Below are 23,488 nucleotides of genomic sequence, written 5' to 3' on the forward strand. Positions count from 1 at the left end.
AATTACTATCTTCGGTTCCTTATTATTTTCACTCTGTGTAGCATATGTCAGTATAGTATTTACCCAGTAGAGAATAAATTCTAAACAAAGAAATGTGAACATAAGTTAGCTCATCTTAAATCATAAATAACATATAACAGAAGACAACCACAAGCTGAATAAACCAATATCATTAACAGAAGTTGTGTACGTGGCTTTCGCGGTAAGTGAGTAGGGCTTTATCGCAGTAACTGGTCTTTTCATCGTTGTTGAGAATTAAAGTTTTATGTTTCTTTAACAACTTGCGCTATTCTGGGAATACCATCCACAGAAGCTATTAATTTGCCCTTATGGTTTGTGATGTTGCTCTGGCAGGAGTTCCAAAATAAGACCCATGCTCTGATAATGCCCATAGTTTCAAAAACCAAGAAACATTATCATTATGATCTTATTGCAAAGGATAGTTGAATATTAATAATCCCCATAACCGTTTTCCAATATAGATAAATTATAGTACGTAACAAATATATAACTCGGTCTCATCAATGAAATGAGGAAATGTATATATATATATTTATATTATTACTAATGCATTGCAATACAACTAATTCAATTGAAAGAAATTGCAATATTCTGCAGTAACACTTCTCAAAGGCATATTTCAAGGTCAGTATTACCGGTATTTACGAAAATATTTGTTTATAATTTTATAAATTGGCTTGGCAATTTCCACCCCAATTAGATATAATGTGTACATATTTTAATAAATAAAATTAAAGATACACGAACAAAAATGAAATATTAATTATTGGCGATCCGCTCCGCTAGGATTGCCCTTATAATCACTTTTGTCGTTTTGTGTGTGTGATTTCCAATGTTTTCACGCATTTTTTTTCTGTGATTTTTTTGGCTTGGCCGATTTTGCTCAAACTTGGCAGGTAGTTCACACCTAGTTATTAGGAAAAAAATGTTTTGGATAGCTTCGTGCCAAATGTATCTCCTCCTACAAATTTGGGATTAAACACCTCAGACATAGCTCATTCTACTCAGCTTAAGTGTGGGCACAAAGTTACTATTTGAATTTTTGATATCTTTTTTCATTACCGAGAAATTTGACCCCAAATTTGGTGTAACTTTTCACCAGCAACGACTTTTAACTCCTCTGTGCTTTTTTTGGCTCGGCTGATTTTGTTCATACTTCACAGGTAGGTCGTACCGTCACTAATTGACAAAAAATCCTGGCCCACCACTGCCATTGCAACAGCCAAAAACTGATTTTTCAATACATTCGCTCCAAATGTATTACCTGCTACCAGTTTTGTAATAGCAGTGTTCAGATGATCATGCTTTTTATTTTGGCTACGTTGCGCACTGGTAAGAGATCACCGAAGTTGTTACACTGTATGACTGTTATATACAGCCCAGAACACGTCAGAATAGTAAAAAAAAAGTCAGGAAATGTCAGTTGCCCATGCCTTGAGAGCCGTTGAACCAAAACAATATGTCACCCTTCGCCGCCCACAGCATCGCATAGAAAAGAACACTAAATGCAGCTATCCCGGTTACCAATCGAATCATCAATCTTCATGATTTATGCAACTGGTATTTCCATCTATTTGCTTAATGGTCTGAACTTTAAAATTGTCAAGTTCGAGAGTGTGTTTTTTACGTACATTGACGCGAACATTCAACAATGTGTTGAACAGGAAGTCCATCTTGGGCTAGTGGCATTGTTAAATTTTATAGAGTAAAGGAAATGTTTCATTAAGGAATTGTTACGCATATCAAAATTCTTTATTGGAACAGAACATGTTATATATTCACCAAAAATAACATTGCCATGTTTCTAGGCGTACAATGAATTGGAAACAAAAGAAATCGTCCGATCCAAACCACAGGCGCTCGACTGACTTGCAGCCATGCCTGTGCTAGCTGTAACTTCAACTCTTTAGGTCTTTCTCAAATTCCTGATTAGTTCAATCAGAGTTTTAGTCTTGCCAGTTCCAGCTTGTCCAGTTAATAAAAAACTGTGTCCATGTATGGCCATGTGTAAACTGAACTGATGTAGTTTATCCATTGTTATTTTTGACATTGTGAACGGCACTCATAGCTCTAGCTACTCCACAACACTGATGAAAAGATATTTTGAAAATTGTTGAATGCTAATAGCAAACCGTTTAGTTCACAAATGACTAACATTAAAATGGATTCAAAATATGAAATTTGGAAAAAAAATAGAATGAATATGTGTTGCAGGTGTCAATCAGGTGTCAAAACACGAAAGCAGCTCAGTCAAAAACGGGTTCCTGCAATAATCTAGGTCTTTCCCAAAAAACGTTCACTGGAGTGATTACTGATCACTTGCTCAATTAAAACAGATGGTATCAATTACAACTTCCTGTCATTGCATATAATGATTTTGAATGTGTACGCTTAAGCTTAATAAGTACTACCAAGGTCATATACTTAAATAACTAATTGTATGCGTGTCCAATATGGTGATCAAGGGCAAAAACATTGTTATGCAAATTAGCTTTAGTTGAAAATTTGAGTTTTCTCCTCGATATCTACGTGGATTTGAACCAAAATGTTATCAGCAAGACTCAGAATGCGACAGTGGCAGCCACTGAAACGCAATTGAAAGCAAATGAACACGTCAAGCAAAAAAAACTTTTTCCAGTGGTAGCGTAAAATGGCGGCACATACCATTTTGACTCTTGAGGGGAATGGAAATCAGTTGATTTGAGGGTGTCACAATAAGAAAGAGAACATACTTTTTGGACTTTAGTACAACTTCATTTTTGTTTGATTACCTACCATTTTTAGGTTCATTTGCTGCACGTTACAGAGCACATACCTAAGCGGCCGTCCCTCAGCAAATAATGAAGCAAAGACATTTTCGATGTCTGTCACAGGGTCATTTCTCAGTAACTTAACTTTAATTGTTGGAGTGTATATTTTTAGTTTTAATTAGGTTTAATTAGTTTGGCCAGAGATGACGCTGTATTTGACACTTTAATGGGTGTGACTAACCCATCCGAAAATGAAACCTTCCTGAATAAATTAACTTGTCACATGGCGTGAAACGAAGGGATCACTTCTCCCTGCTGCCTGTCACAGTTAACATCTTGAGAAGTTTGTTGCCAGTTCCTGATACTTTGGGTTGGAAACCCCGTGGTCAACTACATGTGCTTCCAACAACTATAGTATTCTGCATGGTGAGGTCGCCGAGTCTCCATAGCTGTGCTGCAACTTGTTTGTCAAACCGTCATCAAGACAAAATTCCTAGGAGATTGTCAAACCAACATCAAGACATTAAATCGTGTGCATGGAACTGAATCAACTACAAAAGCTAAGTAGCCTCTGACGTTGCATTGTTATTTCTACGCTACTCCGTTCGTCGTTATGGTACAGTGACTGATGTTAACAGTCTACAAGTGACAGCGTAAAACTTTATTTACTTGTATTTTCAGATTATGTACTGAGTATGTTGTTTAGGGCATTAACCATGGTTATTTGCGTTTAATTGATAATGTAATTGTTGCTTTAATTATTTGTGGTCAAACTTGATTTGCATTACAAATATTATTTTAGATTATTCTATATTAAATATTTCGTTGACCCACATATACTTGTGTTTCTTGAAGTGCGTTCATGTTTGTTGCGGGTGTGCGTGTTCTATCCCAAAGTTCTACCTTGGCATTACTGTGTATGATCATATACCAATATCAATATATCTTTACATTATTTACATTGTGTATTTTGGGGTAAAGAACCCAACTACAAGGTCGGTGACTGTACTTTATTTAGGCCATTGCATTTCTGTATGATGTTTGATTCTACCACACCATAATACTTCACCGTATAATTTACCTTGTGACAATGTCGAAATCGCGGAACTCGCCCTTTTTACGCAAACTGGGAAGTTCGAATTAATAAAGTACAGGACGACGAAGATATAATATCCAAGAATCAACACAAAAAATTATATCTCAAACGTGAATATTCGTGGTGTATTTTAAGTCTAATCGGACCATAAGTGAAAATTTGTTAGTACTCTAACTATCCAAATATATTTTAGTATAAGGTAGTAATAAACAACAGAATCACAAATCATATAGAAAATAATAGGATTATTCATCAAAACCAAGCAGGATATCGACGAAAAAAAACGAACAGTTGATCACATTCTGACTCATCACACAATTATAAAGAAACAACAAGAAAAAAAAATGTACTGTTTTGTGGATCTCAAAAAGTGTTTTGACACAATTTGGAGGAAAGCATTGTACTATAAACTACTACGTAACAACATCAACGGAAAAGTATACTACATAATTAAGAACATGTACACTATTCCGGTAATATGGATTTTGTAGTCAAATTAGATGATGTAATAGCAGAACAATTTAAAACTAACAAGCAGCCTGTTGGCTGAGATAGTTCCGCTGTTAGCAATGCACATTGCACTTAAAGAACAGAACTATGTATAGTAATTAAGCAATCGGACTTGCTGTTTTCAACAAGAATTCAAAAATATCACTTTTCACCAAAAATCATCAAAATTAGATAATTGAAGATATCACCACGAAATGAACAAATCTGAGAGGTCCACATGTAGTACATATATGTATAATATCAAAGCAATTGGACTTGCAGTTTTTAACAAGAAATTGAAAATATTATTTTTTACCAAAAATTACAAAAATCATCACCAAAATTAAAGAATTGAAGATATCATCATGAAATAAACAAATCTGAGAGAGGTCCACATGTAGTACCTATATATGTAATATCAAAGTAATCGGACTATTGGTTTTTTACAAAAAGTCGAAAATATCACTTTTTACCAAAAATGACAAATATTCACCAAAAATAGAGAAAGAACCATCCAAGGTACTTGCACATCAAATTTGAAAACATTCTGACTTGTGGTTTCGAAGAAGTTGAAAATGTAAAGTTGACGCCGACGACGCTGACAACGACGGACAATCAGTAATATGAACAGCTCCGCTTTGTCGACAGCGGAGCTAAGAATGGAGTTAGGCAAAGTTGCCCTCTGAGTCCAACCCTGTTCAACATCTTCATAAATGACTTTATCACAAGACTCACAGAAATTGAAACAAATGCACCAGAACTGGATAATAAAACTATCAATAGCCTAATGTACGCAGATGACATTGCACTACTATCAAAATCATATGAAAGATTACAAACTGCAATAGACTTTCTCCATAAATACACTTCAGACTGGGGGCTAAAAGTGAACACAGACAGATTGGCAGACGAGACCTACAAAGCTGCAAGGATCCAGTCACACATATATCCAACAAACATGAACAGTATAAGGATAAAGGAAAAACTCCTGAATGTGACACAACTACCCATATTAACATATGCAGATGAGATATGGGGCATTTTCCAAAATCAGACTAATTGGGACAAAACGGCAACAGAAAAATATCATCTACGCTTTTGTTGTCAAATTCTTAATATTGGCAACAGAGCGAGCAAAACTGGATGCAGAATGGAACTGGGAAGAGAGCCACTGATAAGCAGAATATACTGCTCACCAATTAACTATTACAAACACTTCAAAGATATAGACAATGACAATTTAGCTTTTTATGCTATAAAAGACATGGAAAACAATACTTACACAGAAGCATGGTTGACTACCTTAGAACAAAACTTGAAACTTTACAACAAAAACAATGTCACAGATTTCACGAATTAAAAACTAAATAATTCAATTAGACAATATTACATTAACAAATGGAATATAGACAACAAAAAGGAAAGTGCCAAATTACGCACATACAGGACATTCAAAAACTCCTTGGAACAAGAAGAATACTTAAGGTAGCGAGAAGGTTTTGTGACGTTTTTAAATAAAACATTCTCTGTCTGTTGTCTCGTTCAGAACAGTAATTTAGGTTATATATATCAAAAGACTAAGTATAGAGGTGCAAGTTTGCACAAACTAGACAAACATTGTTTACATAATTATCACGTGACATCAAAAATGGCGAACCTTGTAAAAATGACTAAGTCCGCGATTACGAGAGCACACTGCGGAATTTCCTGATGAAATTTACGTCATGCATTGTCCGTAATCAAGTCCATTGAAATGCATCTCAGATAATCAAAAGACCTATTATTCCGATTTCTATGCAGGTTTGTTTTTTTGTCCCCAAATTATTTCATACTTGGCACACCTTTAACAGACTATTATTCTGTGACAAAGCATTTTCTTTAAAAACCCAGACATATTTCGCACCATCATTATCTTTTGAACGATAACTGCGAGTTTGAATGTCCTAGTCCGAACGCACTTGATTTGGTGGCGGTCCCAATGAGTCGTACTCGATCAAAACTTCAACTCGAGAAAAACGTGAAAAACAGTTTTGGTTAATAAAACACTGTAGATTTGCTGCATTATTATAAATATACACTAAAAATGGCCAAACATATTAACCACTGATACTATAGAACTCATAAAGAGTGTCAGATAATGAATAATTTCAAGCTCGAGCGTGAAAAATGAAGAAAACTGCTGGCATTTGAGTCCGTACTCCAGGAACGTTCGGGTTTTCCATTGTTATGCAAACAACAACGAGGGATAATCCTGACAAACATTACTGTCCCACTGTACACGCTGACAGTTTGCAAACAAGCTAATCCTTCAAGTGTCTCTGATAAGACATCTAAAAACGGTTTTCATGGTGAAACAAAATGGCCGATGTTTGAAAAAAAATTGCTGTGTCAGAGTGCGACACTGAGTGGCAGATTTGTCTTTGCCTCGTCTGTCAACGCTTTCTTTCTTTTCTTCGCCATTGCGTTAGAAAAAAAAAATGTATTAGTAAAATAGAATATTGACTTGGAAAATAAAACGATTTAAAAGAAAGTTGTGCAAAGTTACAGTATTCCTTTAGCACAATCTCCCGCCCGCTTCCGCTTTCCAATCACCTTTTTCTCTCGCTTTTGCGACCGTTTGTTGAATTCGACCGGACAATTTCCGCTTTATTTTCGACCGGACAAACCCAGAAATATCACCGCCCACCTGCTCGCTCGCGCGCATTTAAAATTCAGACTAACAGAATAATTTCCGAGGTTCACATTGTCTTATAATTGTCTTTCTGGTTTTTATAGATGTTGAACAGCTGACAAAAGTTCAAATACTTTTTGTTTTAACTACAGTGGCCCCTCGCTAAGTCGCGGGTGTTGGGATCCAAGCAAAAACCGCGACTTATCGAGGTCCGCGACTTACCGAGGGACGTCGTGAAAGAGGGAGGTCGTGCATTGAAAAACATATAAAAAGCACATATAAACCCTCGGTTTAGTTAATTGATGTATCATCACATGTGTCAGGCAGTATTCGAATAAAATCATGATTATGTTTGCTGTAAACATTGCGTTGATTATTTTGTTTGTGTCTGATATTATGTGGGCCGCTAGCTGTTGCTTGTGACTTCGACGGTAACAGCTTCCAAAATAAACCAGTTTCATCGCAATTATAAACATGTTCGTCAAAATAACCACCTTCATAGATAATTTCTCTCAATTTTTCGGGAAAAGTTCCGACAGCGTCAATGTTCCCAGATCGAGCTTCGCCTCGGATTGAGACTGCGTGTGTCGATAGCGTGTCTTCTTTGCCATCGCAAGAACCACCCTGAACTGAACAAAGTCGTCATATCTGAGTTGTATGCTTTGCATTGGGTGATGGGACCAGATAGTGGAGTTCCGGCAGACCGTTCTTAAAGAAACGTAAACAGCTTTATCGGTGTCATCATTGTCGGACTCTTTCGCTTGTTTTTCTGTTCAGTCCCGCCTCTTGGTCAACTTTGAAAACAAATTTACTTTTCATTTTTTACCCACCCACGAGTAGTGGGCTCAACCACGTGCAACCCTTAACTTGGTTTGACACGGTCGATCGCCGTGAGTTTATGGCGTACGAACAGGCTGTATAGCTTTCGCTTTGACATGCTGCTCAATTGAGAAATAGAGATCAGAATTCTATGAATTCAACTCATTGTAGCGAGTTTTTGTAGAGGTATACCAAAATGGGACCGGCCAAGAAGTACGTACGGTCACAACTCGACACCCCTGTTGACACCTTGAGTAAGGCCGCCGTCACCCATTGCGTCTCAGCAATTGACGGACAGTGGGTGTTAAGTTGTCTCTTTAACGGTTAGTTAAAAACACTATGCCACGAAACATTAGTCTTTGTACTTCAAAATTGCTGTCAAAACACAATAGAAATTTTGGGAGCCATCCAAGTACCCGCGACTTAGCCGAATCGCAACCTAACCCTTTGACCTCGATTTGGCTTGGACTGAATATTTTATTTTAAACAATATTCTGACGTGAAATACAAAATGTATTTCAACACAAGTACGACATGGTTGTCTGGGGTTTCTTTCCTGATTGTTGAGTCTTTGCAATGTGTTTTGTATAATTATTGTTGTTTTCCCCGATGCTGAAGGACCGTAAAGCTAAATGGCAGTTACATGCATGAGCTGAGTGAAAGAAAATATTTCTAAGCCTAAAATAAAACCTAATATTACACCTCTTTATGTATTTGTTAATTTTACATATGTTTGTAATGACAGTATGTTTGTAAATATCTAGAAAAATCTCGTCTTTCGTTGATAATTTCGATTGTTTGTTTGGAATGTCGATCCCCGTTGGTTTCTCCATACTGAGTTTAGGAAGGGTGTCGATCAACACGTGACAATCAGCCGAGAGAAGACAAACATTGACCGTAATTCATGGGGATCATGTCCGTAATTTGTGGGCTGAAACCCCAAATAATTAATCAATATTATTATTTTAATATATATTTTATTTTACATCGCAAAACTAAACCATGCCCAAAACAGAGCTAGAGTTGTTCGCGGTGAAACAACCGCATTGAAGACGATGCAACTTCAACTAGCCATTTTTTACCTTGAAATAAAAAAAAATAAAAATTCGAAGAGCATCCGGGAAAATATTAATAATCATCCTTATCAATCGCTTGCTTTATTTTATTCGAATCCATGAAATTCACGATTTTTTTTAACATTGTTGGCAACTTCCGCGCTGAAAAAGATTGAAAATGTGGGTGTGGTTATTTTGCAAAGTTCTGTTGATAATACGGACAAATATGGTTCTGTGACCCAGGTCGTGCTCCGATCAGGTGACTCTCAGCCAATCAATGATGTTGTAACAAAGCATATTTGACGCTAATTGAAGGGTCGTCGTACAATCCAATCACCGGCGCCGATTCACATGGTTTTTTGTGCTGTGACAGGCTTCAAAATTATTCGCTGAAAAACATATATTTTGACAAACTGATGGAATTTAACCTTAGTTCAAAAATAAAATACTAGGCTAAGATACATTAGAGTTCACGCGAATCAGTTTTCTCTGCAAGTTGTGAAATAAAGTAAACCAGAGTTGCGTCGATGATTTTCAGCCCTGAAGGACTTCCGTGTGAATCCTGAGTTTTGACTTGTTCATCGACTGGCCATCAAATAGTTATGGCTATAACTAAATTTGACACATTTTTCTTTTAAGCCCAATAAATTATTCATACATGTCAAGCTCTGTTCGATTTTTTCAGGGCATGTGGCCGTTTTTAGTCGAAAATATTTTTTGTGGGAACACTTTTGCGGTACGTATACGGTATAGACCGAGCTCATTCAATGATCGTGACTTATTTTAAAAAATTTAAATGTCAAATTTTACCAGACGTGGACCGATGTGGATTCGGTATCGTTATTTTTGGAATTAATCACAAACATTTCTGCGTTTCTCTGCTCTGTCAAAAGGAGTTACCTAGGCTTTTTTCACGTAACTGTCTCATTAAAATAAAATAAAAATATTACATCTAGAACAAGCACCCAAAACACGTAACAAGAGGTCCCAGTTCAGTTGCTTTCACAATGCAAGTGTCATACAACTACTAGATTTGAAGTGTCGTACAGAATTTAATAATAGTTAATACTAGTTGTATGTTCACACTTTACTATCAAAACCACCATTTCGACCACCCATGTGCCAGTTTTCAGTGTTTGGGCGAGCGGTCAATGTTTTCAATGAGCGAGCGAGCGGAAAAAAACGCGATTAAGATGGGGTCGGTTTCCGGTCGGACAAGACCGCGTGGTCGGAAATTAAGTGATAAACGGTCGATGTAAAAGTGGAAGGTTGGGCGAAATGAGTACTGTATGACCATGTTTCTCCGAAGTCTCGACTGACAATAATGCTGACAATGGACGTTAGATAAACACGCATTGTTTGCAACTGGAAGCTTATCACCCGTTATATCAGAATCATCAACAACAGAGTATACAGATAAGATGTTATCATTTAAACCCTTTCAAAGATAAACATTATGCAAATATCCACGAAACGGCAGTTGTAGTCTTTTCTGCTAGTGTTTTAAAACACTAATTTGAGCAACATTATTTCGCAATTTCGATCTTTTGTAAACCCGGGGTGATGTATCAAGGTCTAAAGTAACCGTTTTATCAATTTTTGAAAAATCAAGAAAAAAGTGAAAATTTCCCTTCTCGCTACATTTTAACACAGCTAATTGATTTAAGATAGATTGCTTTAATTTTCTGGAAATTTTGTATTTCTGTAGTTTATAGAAGAGGCCAAGATGCCAAATGGAGTCAAAGGCCTTTTTAAAATCCATGAAGCATGACAAAAATATAATTACCATTATTTAAGTATTTTGTTAAAAAACAAAGATGTGGTCAGATGTGCTAAAATTTGGCATGAAGCCAATCTGTTCTCTCATAATGATATAATTTTCTTTGATATAATAATAAAGTAATATAATAATAATAGTAATAAAGTACCTCAAAAAACTATAAACTACAAAGCTCAAAATCTGTAACTACAAGCTAAATCTATACAAAACTACAAGCATAAAATAAACAAAAAAGGGAGGGTGGGTTGGGGAAACAACGCCTGTCGTGCGTGTCGAGCCAGCTAGCCAATACCCTCAAACTGTAATGCCGCAATATATAGTGCCAAGGTGTTAGCCACGCTAGCTAAGATAATCACACGTTTAGCTTAAAAGAGGTATGTATGGGCACGGTTACTAAATAACCGTGGTATGGGTATCTCTAGAGGCACTTTGCGAGTTGTCCTGCTAGTCGCCAAAAGTCGCATGAAGGCATTCTGCAAGTCGAGTCAAGCCACTTTGCGATGTGTCCTGCGAGTCGCCAAAAGTCGAATGAAGGCATTCTGCTAGTCGAGTCATGCAACTTTGCGAGATTTCCTACGAGTCGCCAAATATCGAATGAAAGTATTCTGCTAGTCGAGTCAAGCGCACTTTTCAAGTTTTCCTACGAGTCGACGGTACGCACAAACTGAAAAATTTCCGTTCTCAGAGACGGACCGGAACAGGAAGTCGGTAGAAAACAAAAGATTTTTGTGTTAGCATGGGGAAAAGTTCGCCAGCGTCAGGGAAAACAGAGGTGTTAATTTATTGTCTATTCTTGTTTGTGATTGGTCCCTGGTCCAGACAACGTTTGGGAGATCGTGATCGGCTTCTTTTTTGAGACCAGCGTCATGTCCTTCCATCAGCATTCAAAAGCGAGAAAAACACCATGTATGTGTGAATAACTGACTAGCAGCTACGGGGATTGGAGTGGCTAGCAACTACTGGTTAAGGAGGACATGGACCATCTGCGTACATCTATAGCATCAAAGAATAACGCCAGTGTTCTGTGATAGGTATTTTTGATGGTTAAAAACCTTTCACTGAGGTACTGTAAAGGGGGTAATTATTCACTGGGTTTTAATTTAGCTTATTTCGCTGACTGGAAAAATGCGCTAAATTAAAACACAGTGAATATGTAAAGTTTAGCATAGAACACATTATCTAAATGACGAAACCGTGAATTTTAAACCCACTGAATATGCCTGAAATGGTAAATCAGTGAAATTTAAACCCAGTGAAAATTAGTCATTTTACAGTAACCGGGATTCGGTCGTTTCCACGCTAGGCTGACAAAAGACACACACAAGCTCCATTCATGTTCCAAACGATTCTCTCCCAAGTCCCTGGTTTTCACCCGAGACAGCATTAAATCACTCTTTATTTCTTGTCACTCCTTAACCAATTACAATCAGTATAAGGGACTCCAAGGCCTTGCCTTCAAACAAACAACCAATCACATGAAAGTTTTACACATCATAATCAATTAATTACTCGTCAAGCTATCTAGAAAAACACGACTATATATTGTTAATACTAACTAATATTTATGGGGTAATAGTCTTGCACTAACATTCCACAAAGATACCACCTAAGTTAGAATCGCAAACAAAATTGGTTTAGGATTACAGCTACTGTATTGTAATCTTAAAAACTGCAGACTCATAAAATGTTTTTGGTTGATTTCGACTAGCTCGCCATCTGGCCTTGTCATTAACCTTTATCAATAGATGTCATGGCAACCACTGTCAAACTGACTGAAATATAAATCATGACCGTTCATTCGTACACTTTGGTGGAACTTTGTTTTTTAGTCTTAAATTAACGAAGGGTACCTCGACGATAACGTCGACCTCTGCATTTAACAAAATCAAGGACGGGATCAAGGAGTTGAAAAACTTTACGTTGACTGTCACGATCCAATTCTGTCAAAATGACGAAATTTGTTTTAAAGTATAAACAAAAAATGTAGGTCACACTAAAGACTCATGGAACCGCAGCTAACCCTATGACCCGCTCCTCCGCTTCTATGTCTTCCCTGAATGAAGTCTACGTTTTGTTTCCTAATTTGACTGTTTTGAGACATTGTTAAAATAATTGTCAAACTGCTACAACTCAACAGTTTACATACTATACATACTAGTAATTATACACCGTGACAACCTTAAGATTATCGACCATGAAGATGTTACACGCACTTGCACTGGCGAAATATTGACGCATTTGGATTTAAAATATAACATGAACCCACGCCGATCACACAACAAGTGCCGTCATAAAGTTGAAATGACCTGAACATTACACAAGCTAAACACATCAAAAACACCGCGCCAATCGTGTTACAGCGCTTGTACGGCTATCACGATTGCGATTATTTTTTGGTGCATTAGAATATACATATAAACAAAACTTCATGTATAATCTGACATATTTACGTGATTTACACAAACACGCCGTTCACCTCGACAGAGAATGACTTTAAGAAGTATTGTAAAAACACGGTTATTAGTAACCGTGGTAGAAACGTTTAATTCCGCGGTTTTGGCTGTCCAAGATTTTCGTGGTGTTCAAATTTCACAGACTGTCGAAAAATAAAACAAAGGGTGACACCACAGGAAGCAGTCAGTCAATGTCTTGTACATCTCCGACACGTGCAGCCTCCGACAGAATGGGCACATCCTGCACACGTACACAATAACAACTATTCGCAGCTCATTACAGTCTGACACTTTAATTCTGTATCTTTTATTTTAAATAAGTAAATGACGCGTTTCTGGACAATCTAGAAAGTTGTACAGAATGTAGCATCTTTTAGAAAACACAAAGCGTTTTCGCAGCTTACCGTACGATCAAGAGAAAAATGTCCACATAACTACGGAAGTACGTGGGGGACTCTGTGCATGGTTTGGAATACTAGTATAATATTTTTGACGCGATGTACACACTGCGTTTAATGACGCATCCAATTACTACTATGTTGTTTTATCTGCATGTTTATTGGTGAGGCATTATAACACCAAAAGTAAACTTTCTCGAGTGCTTTCTTAATCATCTTATCTCAGTGGCCCAGTTTTTGCCGTTTTGTCCACACTAATCGATCCGTGCTTCATCAAAAAAATTAGCTGATGACAAAAGAAAAATACTCAGTACATTTACAGCAAGTCTCAGAAGTATTGGGGCAGCCAATTTGCAAACTTGCTAGCGAATCGGCAAAATATTTGGGTTTTGACTAAACAGTTGGCTTTCGAATCTTGCTGGCGCCGACTTGTGATCGCGTCCACTTTGGACGAGTCTATATTGCAGTAGGGGACATAGAATGCTTTTTACGCAGCCTGGTACATGTCTGGATTCCCCTGAGTAATTTGAGCTTGATAATACGATAAATGCGATTATTTCACCGATATTATATGGGGGTAGCCATCTTGAACACTGTTTAAAACTACAAAATGTAAATAGTCAAGTTGAGAAACATTTTCTTACAAATCAGGGAAAAATAACAAACTTTCACATACAAAAGATCCGTTGGGGTAAAATTAAGCCGACCACTAAAAAAGTCATTCGTCATTTTTACGTGGATACGAAAGTAATAGAACACTTTCCCTAGTATATTTGAAAGCGAAATCGCCACCCAACTGTAAAACCGTCGCCGATTAGCTCCTCAAGTATGACGATCGTTCCCTACTGTTACATGTATATAGATTCGCCGTAAGTGGGCTGATCACAAGACGGCACCAGCGAGATTCGAAAGCCAACTGTTTAGTCAAAACCCAAGCAGTTATAGTAACCAATTCGCTAGCGAGTATGCAAATTGGCTGCCCCAATACTTCTGAGACTTGCTGTAATGTAATATGCATTCATTTTTTTTTTAAATTTATTGGTAACGAAAGTATATTCTAAAATAAGTTTCAAATAAAAACAAACACGAAGAAATTGTTTAGTACTCGTAGCAAATCACCACAGTAGCGCAAACCAGTCAATCAACCAACCGAACGTGTCCACGTACACACTGCACCGTATGCAGAGCTAAATCCGGTCACGCGGCGTTTGACAATTATTATTAGTTACAGTCCTCGGTGCGATACCTGGCAGGTCATGTCCCAGATTAACAAATCAAAATACTGAATGGTGATAACATGTTCAAATTACCATAGCTCATTTAAATATGTTAAGGTTAATGAACACGACATGGGAGAGATTTGGCGATGTTGTATACGATTTTTTTTGGCTTGGATTTTGATGGTAAAAGGGCATGATTTTTTTTTAAATCAAGAAACCAGTTGCTTTCGAAAGATAAACTAAGCATTTGAAGACTAATTTAACATTGTTTATGGTGATAACAGCTCATTATCGAAACGAAGATTACCCATTCACTCTAGTCGAATAGTCGTCAATGACTACGGTGAAACCTTTATTTTCTCGCTTGACCCGACTAGCAGAATGCCTTCTTTCGACTTTTGGCGACTCGTAGGAAAACTCGCAAAGTGGCGTGACTTGACTAGCAGAATGCCTTCATTCGACTTTTGGCGACTCGTAGGAAAACTCGCAAAGTGGCTTGACTCGACTAGCAGAATGCCTTCATGCGACTTTTGGCGACTCGTAGGAAAACTCGCAAAGTGGCTTGACTCGACTAGCAGAATGCTTTCATTCGACTTTTGGCGACTCGTAGGAAAACTCGCAAAGTGGCTTGACTCGACTAGCAGAATGCCTTCATTCGACTTTTGGCGACTCGTAGGAAAACTCGCAAAGTGGCTTGACTCGACTAGCAGAATGCTTTCATTCGACTTTTGGCGACTCGCAGGACAACTCGCAAAGTGCCTCTAGAGATACCCATACATAAATGGATAGACAGAGAATAAGGTTGGGCAGTCAGGGACTGCTGACGATAATTTAAATACATAAAAGTGATGAACAACCCACAACATGTCAAAACAATAGCTCAATTTAGATTAAGTTGCCATAAACTTGCCATTGAAAAAGGTTGTTATACTAAACCAAAAACACCAGTGGAAGACAGGTTATGTTCCCATTGTAACGAAGTTGAAAATGAGGAACATCATTTAATACATTGTAAATTATACACAAAACAAAGTGACACAATGTTTCAAACTATTAACAGTGTAAATGCAAATTTCCTGAATTTGGATAAAGAAAAACAGTTTAAATATATCTTACAATCAAAAAACAAAGACACTATCATAGCCCTCTATGTGAACTTGAGTAACAGTAAATGAACAAACAAAAGAATACACTCAATCACACTTATTTAACTTTTTATTTACTCTACTTTTGCTTACTTACGTTTTAGTTAATTCATTATTAACTTTATTACATTTTAAACACCAAATTGGAAATGTTAAATTTTCTACACGGTTGTAATAAAGCTGTTATCTGTTATCTATCTATCTATCTATCCATCTATCCTTAAATATATCTTGATCCTTATATAACAAGTGAAACAAGCACACAATAAAAACGTCAATTAGTAAATGAATATAATTCTTTGTCAATGTCTTAGACCAATATGTATTTTACAAATTCATTTTTATGATGCAAATACGGGAAGAATACCAAAGTAAATCAAAATACAAATCATAGTATCAAATCTACCATAGAAATGAGGAAGGACATTAACACTGTGGTTACTAATTTTCCAATAACTGCAAATCACACGATTGTGAATCTGTAAACACCATGTGTGTTCAATCAATTTTGTGAATTTATTTCTTGAGTTTAAAGATTACATTTGTATACTGACCATTGCCATCTTGTCTTTTTACCAACAACATCAATAAAAATGTGTAGAAGAAAATGGGTCCTACTATTTAACGCCCGGACACGCGAGGGAGTGTCCGGGCACGCGCGGAGGCGAACAGGGGGGAATACCTAACGCGCGGGGCAGCGGCAGCAATCCTTGTACTGTATAATATTCGTTTATGCTCATAATTTGAACTGGGGTGGCGAATTCGAGCAGCTATCCACACTTTTTATGATCGACGCCCGGGCATTCCGGCGAGTCGAGTCCGCCATGTTGTTTACTAATTTCGGTTAGCGTTTAACAATAGGACAATACCATTCGATCCATGGGGGTGACAGTCCTACGAATGTGCCGACATTGTCGAAGGACAAGGACAGGAAAAGTTTGTGCAAGTGTGGCGAGACTCCCGTAGTTACGCGGAAATTATTTACCTCATGTGAAAAAAAAAGCATTTTCGAGCATACGTATCGAGACCAAACATAATTTGTCGATAATCGAGTGTTGCAAGAAAAAGTGAGATTGTCGCAAAATGTAGCAAATCGTTTTCAAAACAGTGCCGTGCCGCTAAGAAAGTCTCGCTTTGTTTGCGCCCACTGTAAAACATGTATAGTAAACAAACCGCCCTTTTAGAAAATATTTTTATTAAAAATAAGTACAAGTCAACTAAAACGAAAATTAAAACATGTATAGTAAATAGACAGACAGGTTTGGAAAAGATCGATCACGGGGCGTGTATACAGAAAACTACTGGTATGTAGCTCGCCAACTGGGCTTGGGATCTCTCCATCGCGTCAAGTAGTCATTCATTTGCAAACGTGAATTCGTACAGCAGGCGATGAACTAAACTTGACCTTTCGATGTGTCGCTTCCAAGGCGTTGTGATACTCTCTTTATTACTACCTATATCCATGCTATATTTAATAAAAGTGGGAACGTCATTCAGTTTCATTGTTAACGGCAGGTTACACTAGCGCACCGGAAGCATGTGTGCGAATAGAGGTCATAGCCGTCGCATCGCGATTTTATAGTAGCTCACATACCGGACTCACACCCTGCTCGGGGATCATGTGGTCTGTGTTACGAGCCCGGCCGTTACAAATTGGTCTGGGATCAGCTTGTAAATAATCTACTGTAACTATACACTGCACAAACAAACTACAAGAGATTCCATAAAATAGAAATACAAGGTGGCGTTTATCACGCCATTAATTTATTCAAGACCTTTTGTTACCTGTTATAGCTCCAAACAGAAACAACAAATGCTTTGTCTCTCGACGCAACTCGCCCTGGTTATGTAAATGTTTTCCCTTACCATCAGGCTCCAAGCCGGAACAAATGACAACCTTTTTTTTCTGAATTACACAAGTTCATCATATTTGGTATGTCATGTTTATTTGAAAAAAAAACGTGCCTTGCTTGGGTTGAACCACAGTTACTAAAAAATAGTGACCGTGGTTGAACTGAATTAGGGACAGTGTATGTTCCCCTCTTTGTTGTAGTTGTACAATAGAGTGTCAATCACAGCTGAATACGTGTCGCGGCGTCAACCTTTGAAATATGTGGACGAAACGTAATATATTCCGTACGCTATACTGTGCACGAGATTGACCAAACTCTGTGTTTTCGACAAGAGGTATAAACCAGGTTTACCGTAAACTGCGTGTACAATAAGAAATTTACCGCATGCTGTAAGAGTGGGGACAGGGGGTGGGTGACTGGTACAGGAAATAAAATAGGCATCTTAAGTTTTTACAGGAAGTTACCATTTACAGTAAAAAAATCGATTTTTACACTTAAAGATATATTTGATATTTTGTGTTTAAGAATCTATATTGAAAGCTTAATGTGGAAAATGCTTTATACACTTACAAAATATACGATCTTTGTACAAATCATGGATGAATAAAACGGTTGATTACAATTTAAATCTTGTCCATGGCTACGAATATACGTTTTTTATTTGTTTGAATTACATTACAAAGTATAAAAACATTGGACGAAAATATCCCCTCTGTACAGTACACGAGATTTACCGAACTCTGTACCGTTCACGATATTTAACCGTGTGCGTAGCATTGTCACCTGCATACAATGCTGTGTTTACGGGGACACATAACAATGAGAAAACAACATGAGGTGAATAATTTCTGCGTAACAGACGTCTTACATGGTCATTTTTAAATGAATCTTACTAAACAATACTACGGGAGTCTCGCCACACTTGCACAAACTTGTCCTGTCCTTGTCCTTCGACAATGTCGGCACATTCGTAGGACTGTCACCCCCATGGATCGAATGGTATTGTCCTATTGTTAAACGCAAACCAAAATTAGTAAACAACATGGCGGACTCGACTCGCCGGAATGCCCGGGCGTCGATCATAAAAAGTGTGGATAGCTGCTCGAATTCGCCACTCCGGTTCAAATTTTGAGCATAAACAAATATTATACAGTACAAGGATTGCTGCCGCTGCCCCGCGCGTTAGGTATTCCCCCCTGTTCGCCTCCGCGCGTGCCCGGACACTCCCTCGCGTGTCCGGGCGTTAAATAGTAAGACCGAAGAAAATACAAATCAGATTTGAAACTGCAAAACAAGATGAATCATTGCCAAGTTTGAAATTAACCCAGATACGTGTTTTGTGCTTTTTTGAGATGGAAAATTGTTAACCGGGTTATCAAATCAACCAAAACAAATTGATATGTGAATGTACATGAATATGTACCAACTTTGTAAATTTTGGGCCAGGCAAAACCATGTGGAATGACTAGCAATAAAACTGGTATAGTATTCATGAAATACTTACCTCTCACTGTTATCAGTTCATGGTGAATCTTTGTTTGCCCTTCTTGGTCAGTAACTGGTTCATCCAGTGTCTTGGAAATATCTGTCACAATTATGTACAAGAATTTACCCTGTGCAAAGACCTATATTTAAAAAACAAATAAAATAAGTGATCATATAATGTTGCCAGTATCGTCCACTACCTCACCAAAAGAGTGTCATATACTGTTTTTGTTCCTTCATGCTAGCATATGCATACAAGATTGTGAGGTCCTATATGTTTTTAAATATCAAATGCAACTTTTATGTAACATTTATTTAATAACTGAAGATTAAGCCTGAATAATTATTAACAATGATGGACAAATGTTGTACAAGTTCATCATATAGAAATAAATTTGAAAGTAACATTATTTGGAAGAAATTATATAAGTAGACAATTATATAAATGACAACAATATAATACAATGTTTTCCATAGTATCCGTGCAAGTTGTGGGACTGCTATATTGATTATAAAAAAACTTCAATATTACCGGTAAGTGTGGAAAAGTGATTCATAATGCTACAGGAAGATTTATCTTACGAGAACTTGAGTTTCCTAACTTCATAGCTGTAATAGCTAATGTGTATGCCCCAAACAAAGAAAAAAATGAACAAATACAATTTTTACATGTACTCCAAAATCCTCAATTAACTAATATATTTCACACTAATCTCTGATAATTGGAGGTGAATCAATTTACCCTTAAATCCAGTACCAGACAAAAGAGGACATCATGCAGTTATTTAGAAAAGAAACATACAAGTTCATAAAATCTTTCAATCAATATTTACATAGTACATACATGTAATGTTTATATTCCAATGAACATAAAACAGGAGGCTTTATAGTATTCAGTACCTAGCTTACAACTAACTACTTTTATTGTACTTCAACTCTACAGTCATGTGATACATACAGTCATTTAGATAGATACATTATTATATTACACCAGTATATTGATGGTGTTAATCCATTGATTTGATTGGTCCAAACACAGAATTTGCATATGCAATCAATGGTATATTGGCTGATAATGCACGGCTAAACCAAGTGGCCCTGGAACATGAATTGACTACAGGTTTAATACGGAAATACATAAAACCGATATTATTTGATTTTTAGGGATATATAGTGGTTGAAGTTTGTTAGAATATTGAAAAAAATACTGAATTAGGTGCCTAAACGAACGCCAGGACGCTATGTTCTCAGGGTTGTTACTTTGAGACGGATTGCAAACCTCCAACAAAGAAAACATGATCTTTAAGTACTAGATGAGATTAAGGGATTGAAGGACAAAAAAAATGCAAAAAACTATGAGTCTCAGGCAAAAGTGTATGCCACCAATAACAACTGGTGTCCCGTAGCGACGTTCAAAATTGCAGTGAAATTTCACCCGGGTAATTGCCATCTGTTTCAAAGAACACAGGACAACGCAGAATTTGACGACGATATATGGCATTGTAATTCTCCACTATGGGTAAATAAATTACAGGAGATGATGAAGGTAATTTCGAAAGCTGTAGATTTGTGCCAAGTGTACACCAACCACTGCATAAGAGCGACGGCGTGCAAAGTCTTTCTTTCGGCCGGAGTTGAGACAAGGCATATGATGTAGGTGTCACAAAAACGATGCGAGAATCCGATCATACAACATCAAACTTACCCCAGAACAACGACACAGTTACAAGTAGTATGATGAGTCACAAAACCGGTTTATTTCACATTTACTTTCAATGGGCAAATTACAGTTCAAATTGTACAAAAACCGGAATAAAAACGTGGAAAATCCGTTGTTTTAATGATCCAAACTGTACACCACCCTGTATTTCAAATAGCGTTGACGCAGTCAGTAAAAGGTCAGAAAGGTCATCTTTTGTTATACTAATTTTTGTGTTTACGCTGCTCTATTCACTGTGGATACGTTTCCTTTTCATGCGGAATAAAAATTAGTTTGTATGCATTGAGCGTACAACTACATACTATTCATGTTAATGTTCAAGGGCCATAATCATGATCTTTTAGTAGATGAAAGTAAACTCTTTTTTTACTAGTTTTATCGAATTGTTAATATACTGGTATAATATAATAGCAATAACCTCCCGCCGAAGTTGGGTATACCACTTGATATTGCACAATTCACTCCATATATGCACTCGCCTGCGGCTCGTGCATATATGTCACGAATTGTGCAAGATCTCGGTGTATACCCGCCTTCGGCGGGGGGTTATTGCTTAAATATATTATGATAATGCCGATACTTGATACTTCATTACATAGCAATATGTCACAATATAGGTTTACTTGGAGAAGGAGAACTTTTATTAGCAAATCATTTAAATTATTTTTTGATACATTTCAAAAGACAAGTGAACTTTTGAGATATCAGACCTTATGTCAAATCAGACCATGACATCATTGTCATTGGTTTTAATTTTGATGGAGAGACACAGAAAGGTCTGGGTCTTCAGAAACTGAATTGTAGTCTGTGGCTGAAGAAAAAATGCTATATGGATGAAATAAAACAACTTATTACAAATGTTCTACAGAACACCAAAACTCTCGATGATCAGAGCTGGTTTGAATTCACAACTGAGTTCTCAAAAAAATGGCAGCTAAAATAAAAGACAAAGAGAAAGCGTTGTCAATTGAATTGCTTGAATTAGAAGAAGGGCATTTTAACTCGTTTTAATCCATCAAATATTATTGTATTTAATTCATTTACATTGTGAGTGTGCGAGTGACTGACGTGTGGTGTGGAATAGCATTGCAGTGAGCGAACGGCACACCGTGACTGGTACGTCGTATCGGTGTCCACAGCGATCTTGCACTCCCGGCTTGCATAGTGCTACACTAGATTGCTGCTGTTGAACGAATGGATCGACTGTGCGTAGGGGTGCACATCTGGGGTAAATGTATGTAGTCGTATCGTTGCCCCATCTCACGAGTGTTTTTAAATTATCAAGATAGATGTTATTGGCAACTGTCCTGTCTGTGCAATAGTTATTTTCAAATTCTACGGGAGGCCGGTGATTTGATGAATACTTTGAAGGCAAACAAAACTTACAGGTGTAGCGAGCAAGGGAATGAACATGACCGGAAAGCTAGTGGGCGTTAACCATCCTAGAAGGAAAACCAACAGTGATTTTAATCTCACTATTGAAATAAACAGAAACACACCATAAAACACAGATACTTTGGTCTTTCGTTGATCTTGTTTCGCAAATTGTGTACTACTACTCACTACAAAAACAGAACAAATTCATCTCTCTGTACTCGTAGACATACCCCAACTTCGTATATCGCATGTGCTTGAATAAATCACCCTCACTTAAGCTCACTTCATCGGCACGATAGGGTGAAATAGTGGGGAGGCCACCAGCATCAGTTACGAAATCTAGAAGCACACCTACTGAATGGAACGCTTCTATCGATCACGTTTTAGCGTACAGAGCAGAAGACGATGGTCCTCACAAAATTGTATGATTTCGTTATTGAAATCTACTGTTAAACGCAACGGACCATTTTATTTGATGCCGATTTTAGTATTAAATGGTTGTTATCTAACAATTTCTCTTCTTTTTCAATAGTTTCTCCTTTATTCGTTTTCGAAAACATTGTATTCATATCCATGGGACAGGGCCTTGATGCTCAATAATGGGATACATTATCGCGCATATTCTGCTGCAATGACGTCATAAAATCCACTGGTATTGATAATACTATAATATAATAGATAGTATTGTAATATGTATATAATTACATGACCTTTTGGTATGCGTGTTGTGTGAATGGTGTGAGGATGCACGTTGTGATAGTATTTAGGGTAATAAATTGAATACATGACTGAATATAATATATAGCAACATTTTCTAGGTCGCAGTAAATGTCGATTTGTCAGCATTGATTATTAAACTGACTACTTGGTAATTTAGTATTTTCATTCCTGTCACTATTGTAACATTCTGGCCGTAACAATACACATCATCATGAAAATAACTTTCATACACCCACAAATACCAGAACAAGGTCATGAGGTTATGTCATAGCAGAGATAACAATAATGGCAGCAACATTTGCAAAAATATAACTCATGTAATTCAATTTAATGCAACTAACCTGATGTGAAATATAGTGAATTTCTTGCCCACCAAAATCAAACAATGTGAAGCAATAGTCTTCCTTTTCTGTATCTTTAGCATCTTTCAACCTTT

The 23,488-nt window shown here is 37.1% G+C and overlaps 1 long non-coding RNA gene across 1 annotated transcript; it reads right to left on the minus strand.

Annotated features, from left to right (window-relative positions):
* Positions 1 to 23,483, minus strand: LOC144362320 (uncharacterized). The gene is made up of 3 exons (XR_013422563.1): positions 23,394 to 23,483; positions 19,255 to 19,375; positions 1 to 80 (listed from the first exon to the last, which is right to left on the minus strand). It is a non-coding gene; the product is annotated as an uncharacterized LOC144362320 (long non-coding RNA).
* Between the last annotated feature and the right edge of the window lie 5 nt (positions 23,484 to 23,488).

Source organism: Saccoglossus kowalevskii, chromosome 21 (genome assembly GCF_978046115.1).
Source record: "Saccoglossus kowalevskii chromosome 21, keSacKowa6.1, whole genome shotgun sequence".
NCBI classification, from domain to species: Eukaryota; Metazoa; Hemichordata; class Enteropneusta; family Harrimaniidae; genus Saccoglossus; species Saccoglossus kowalevskii.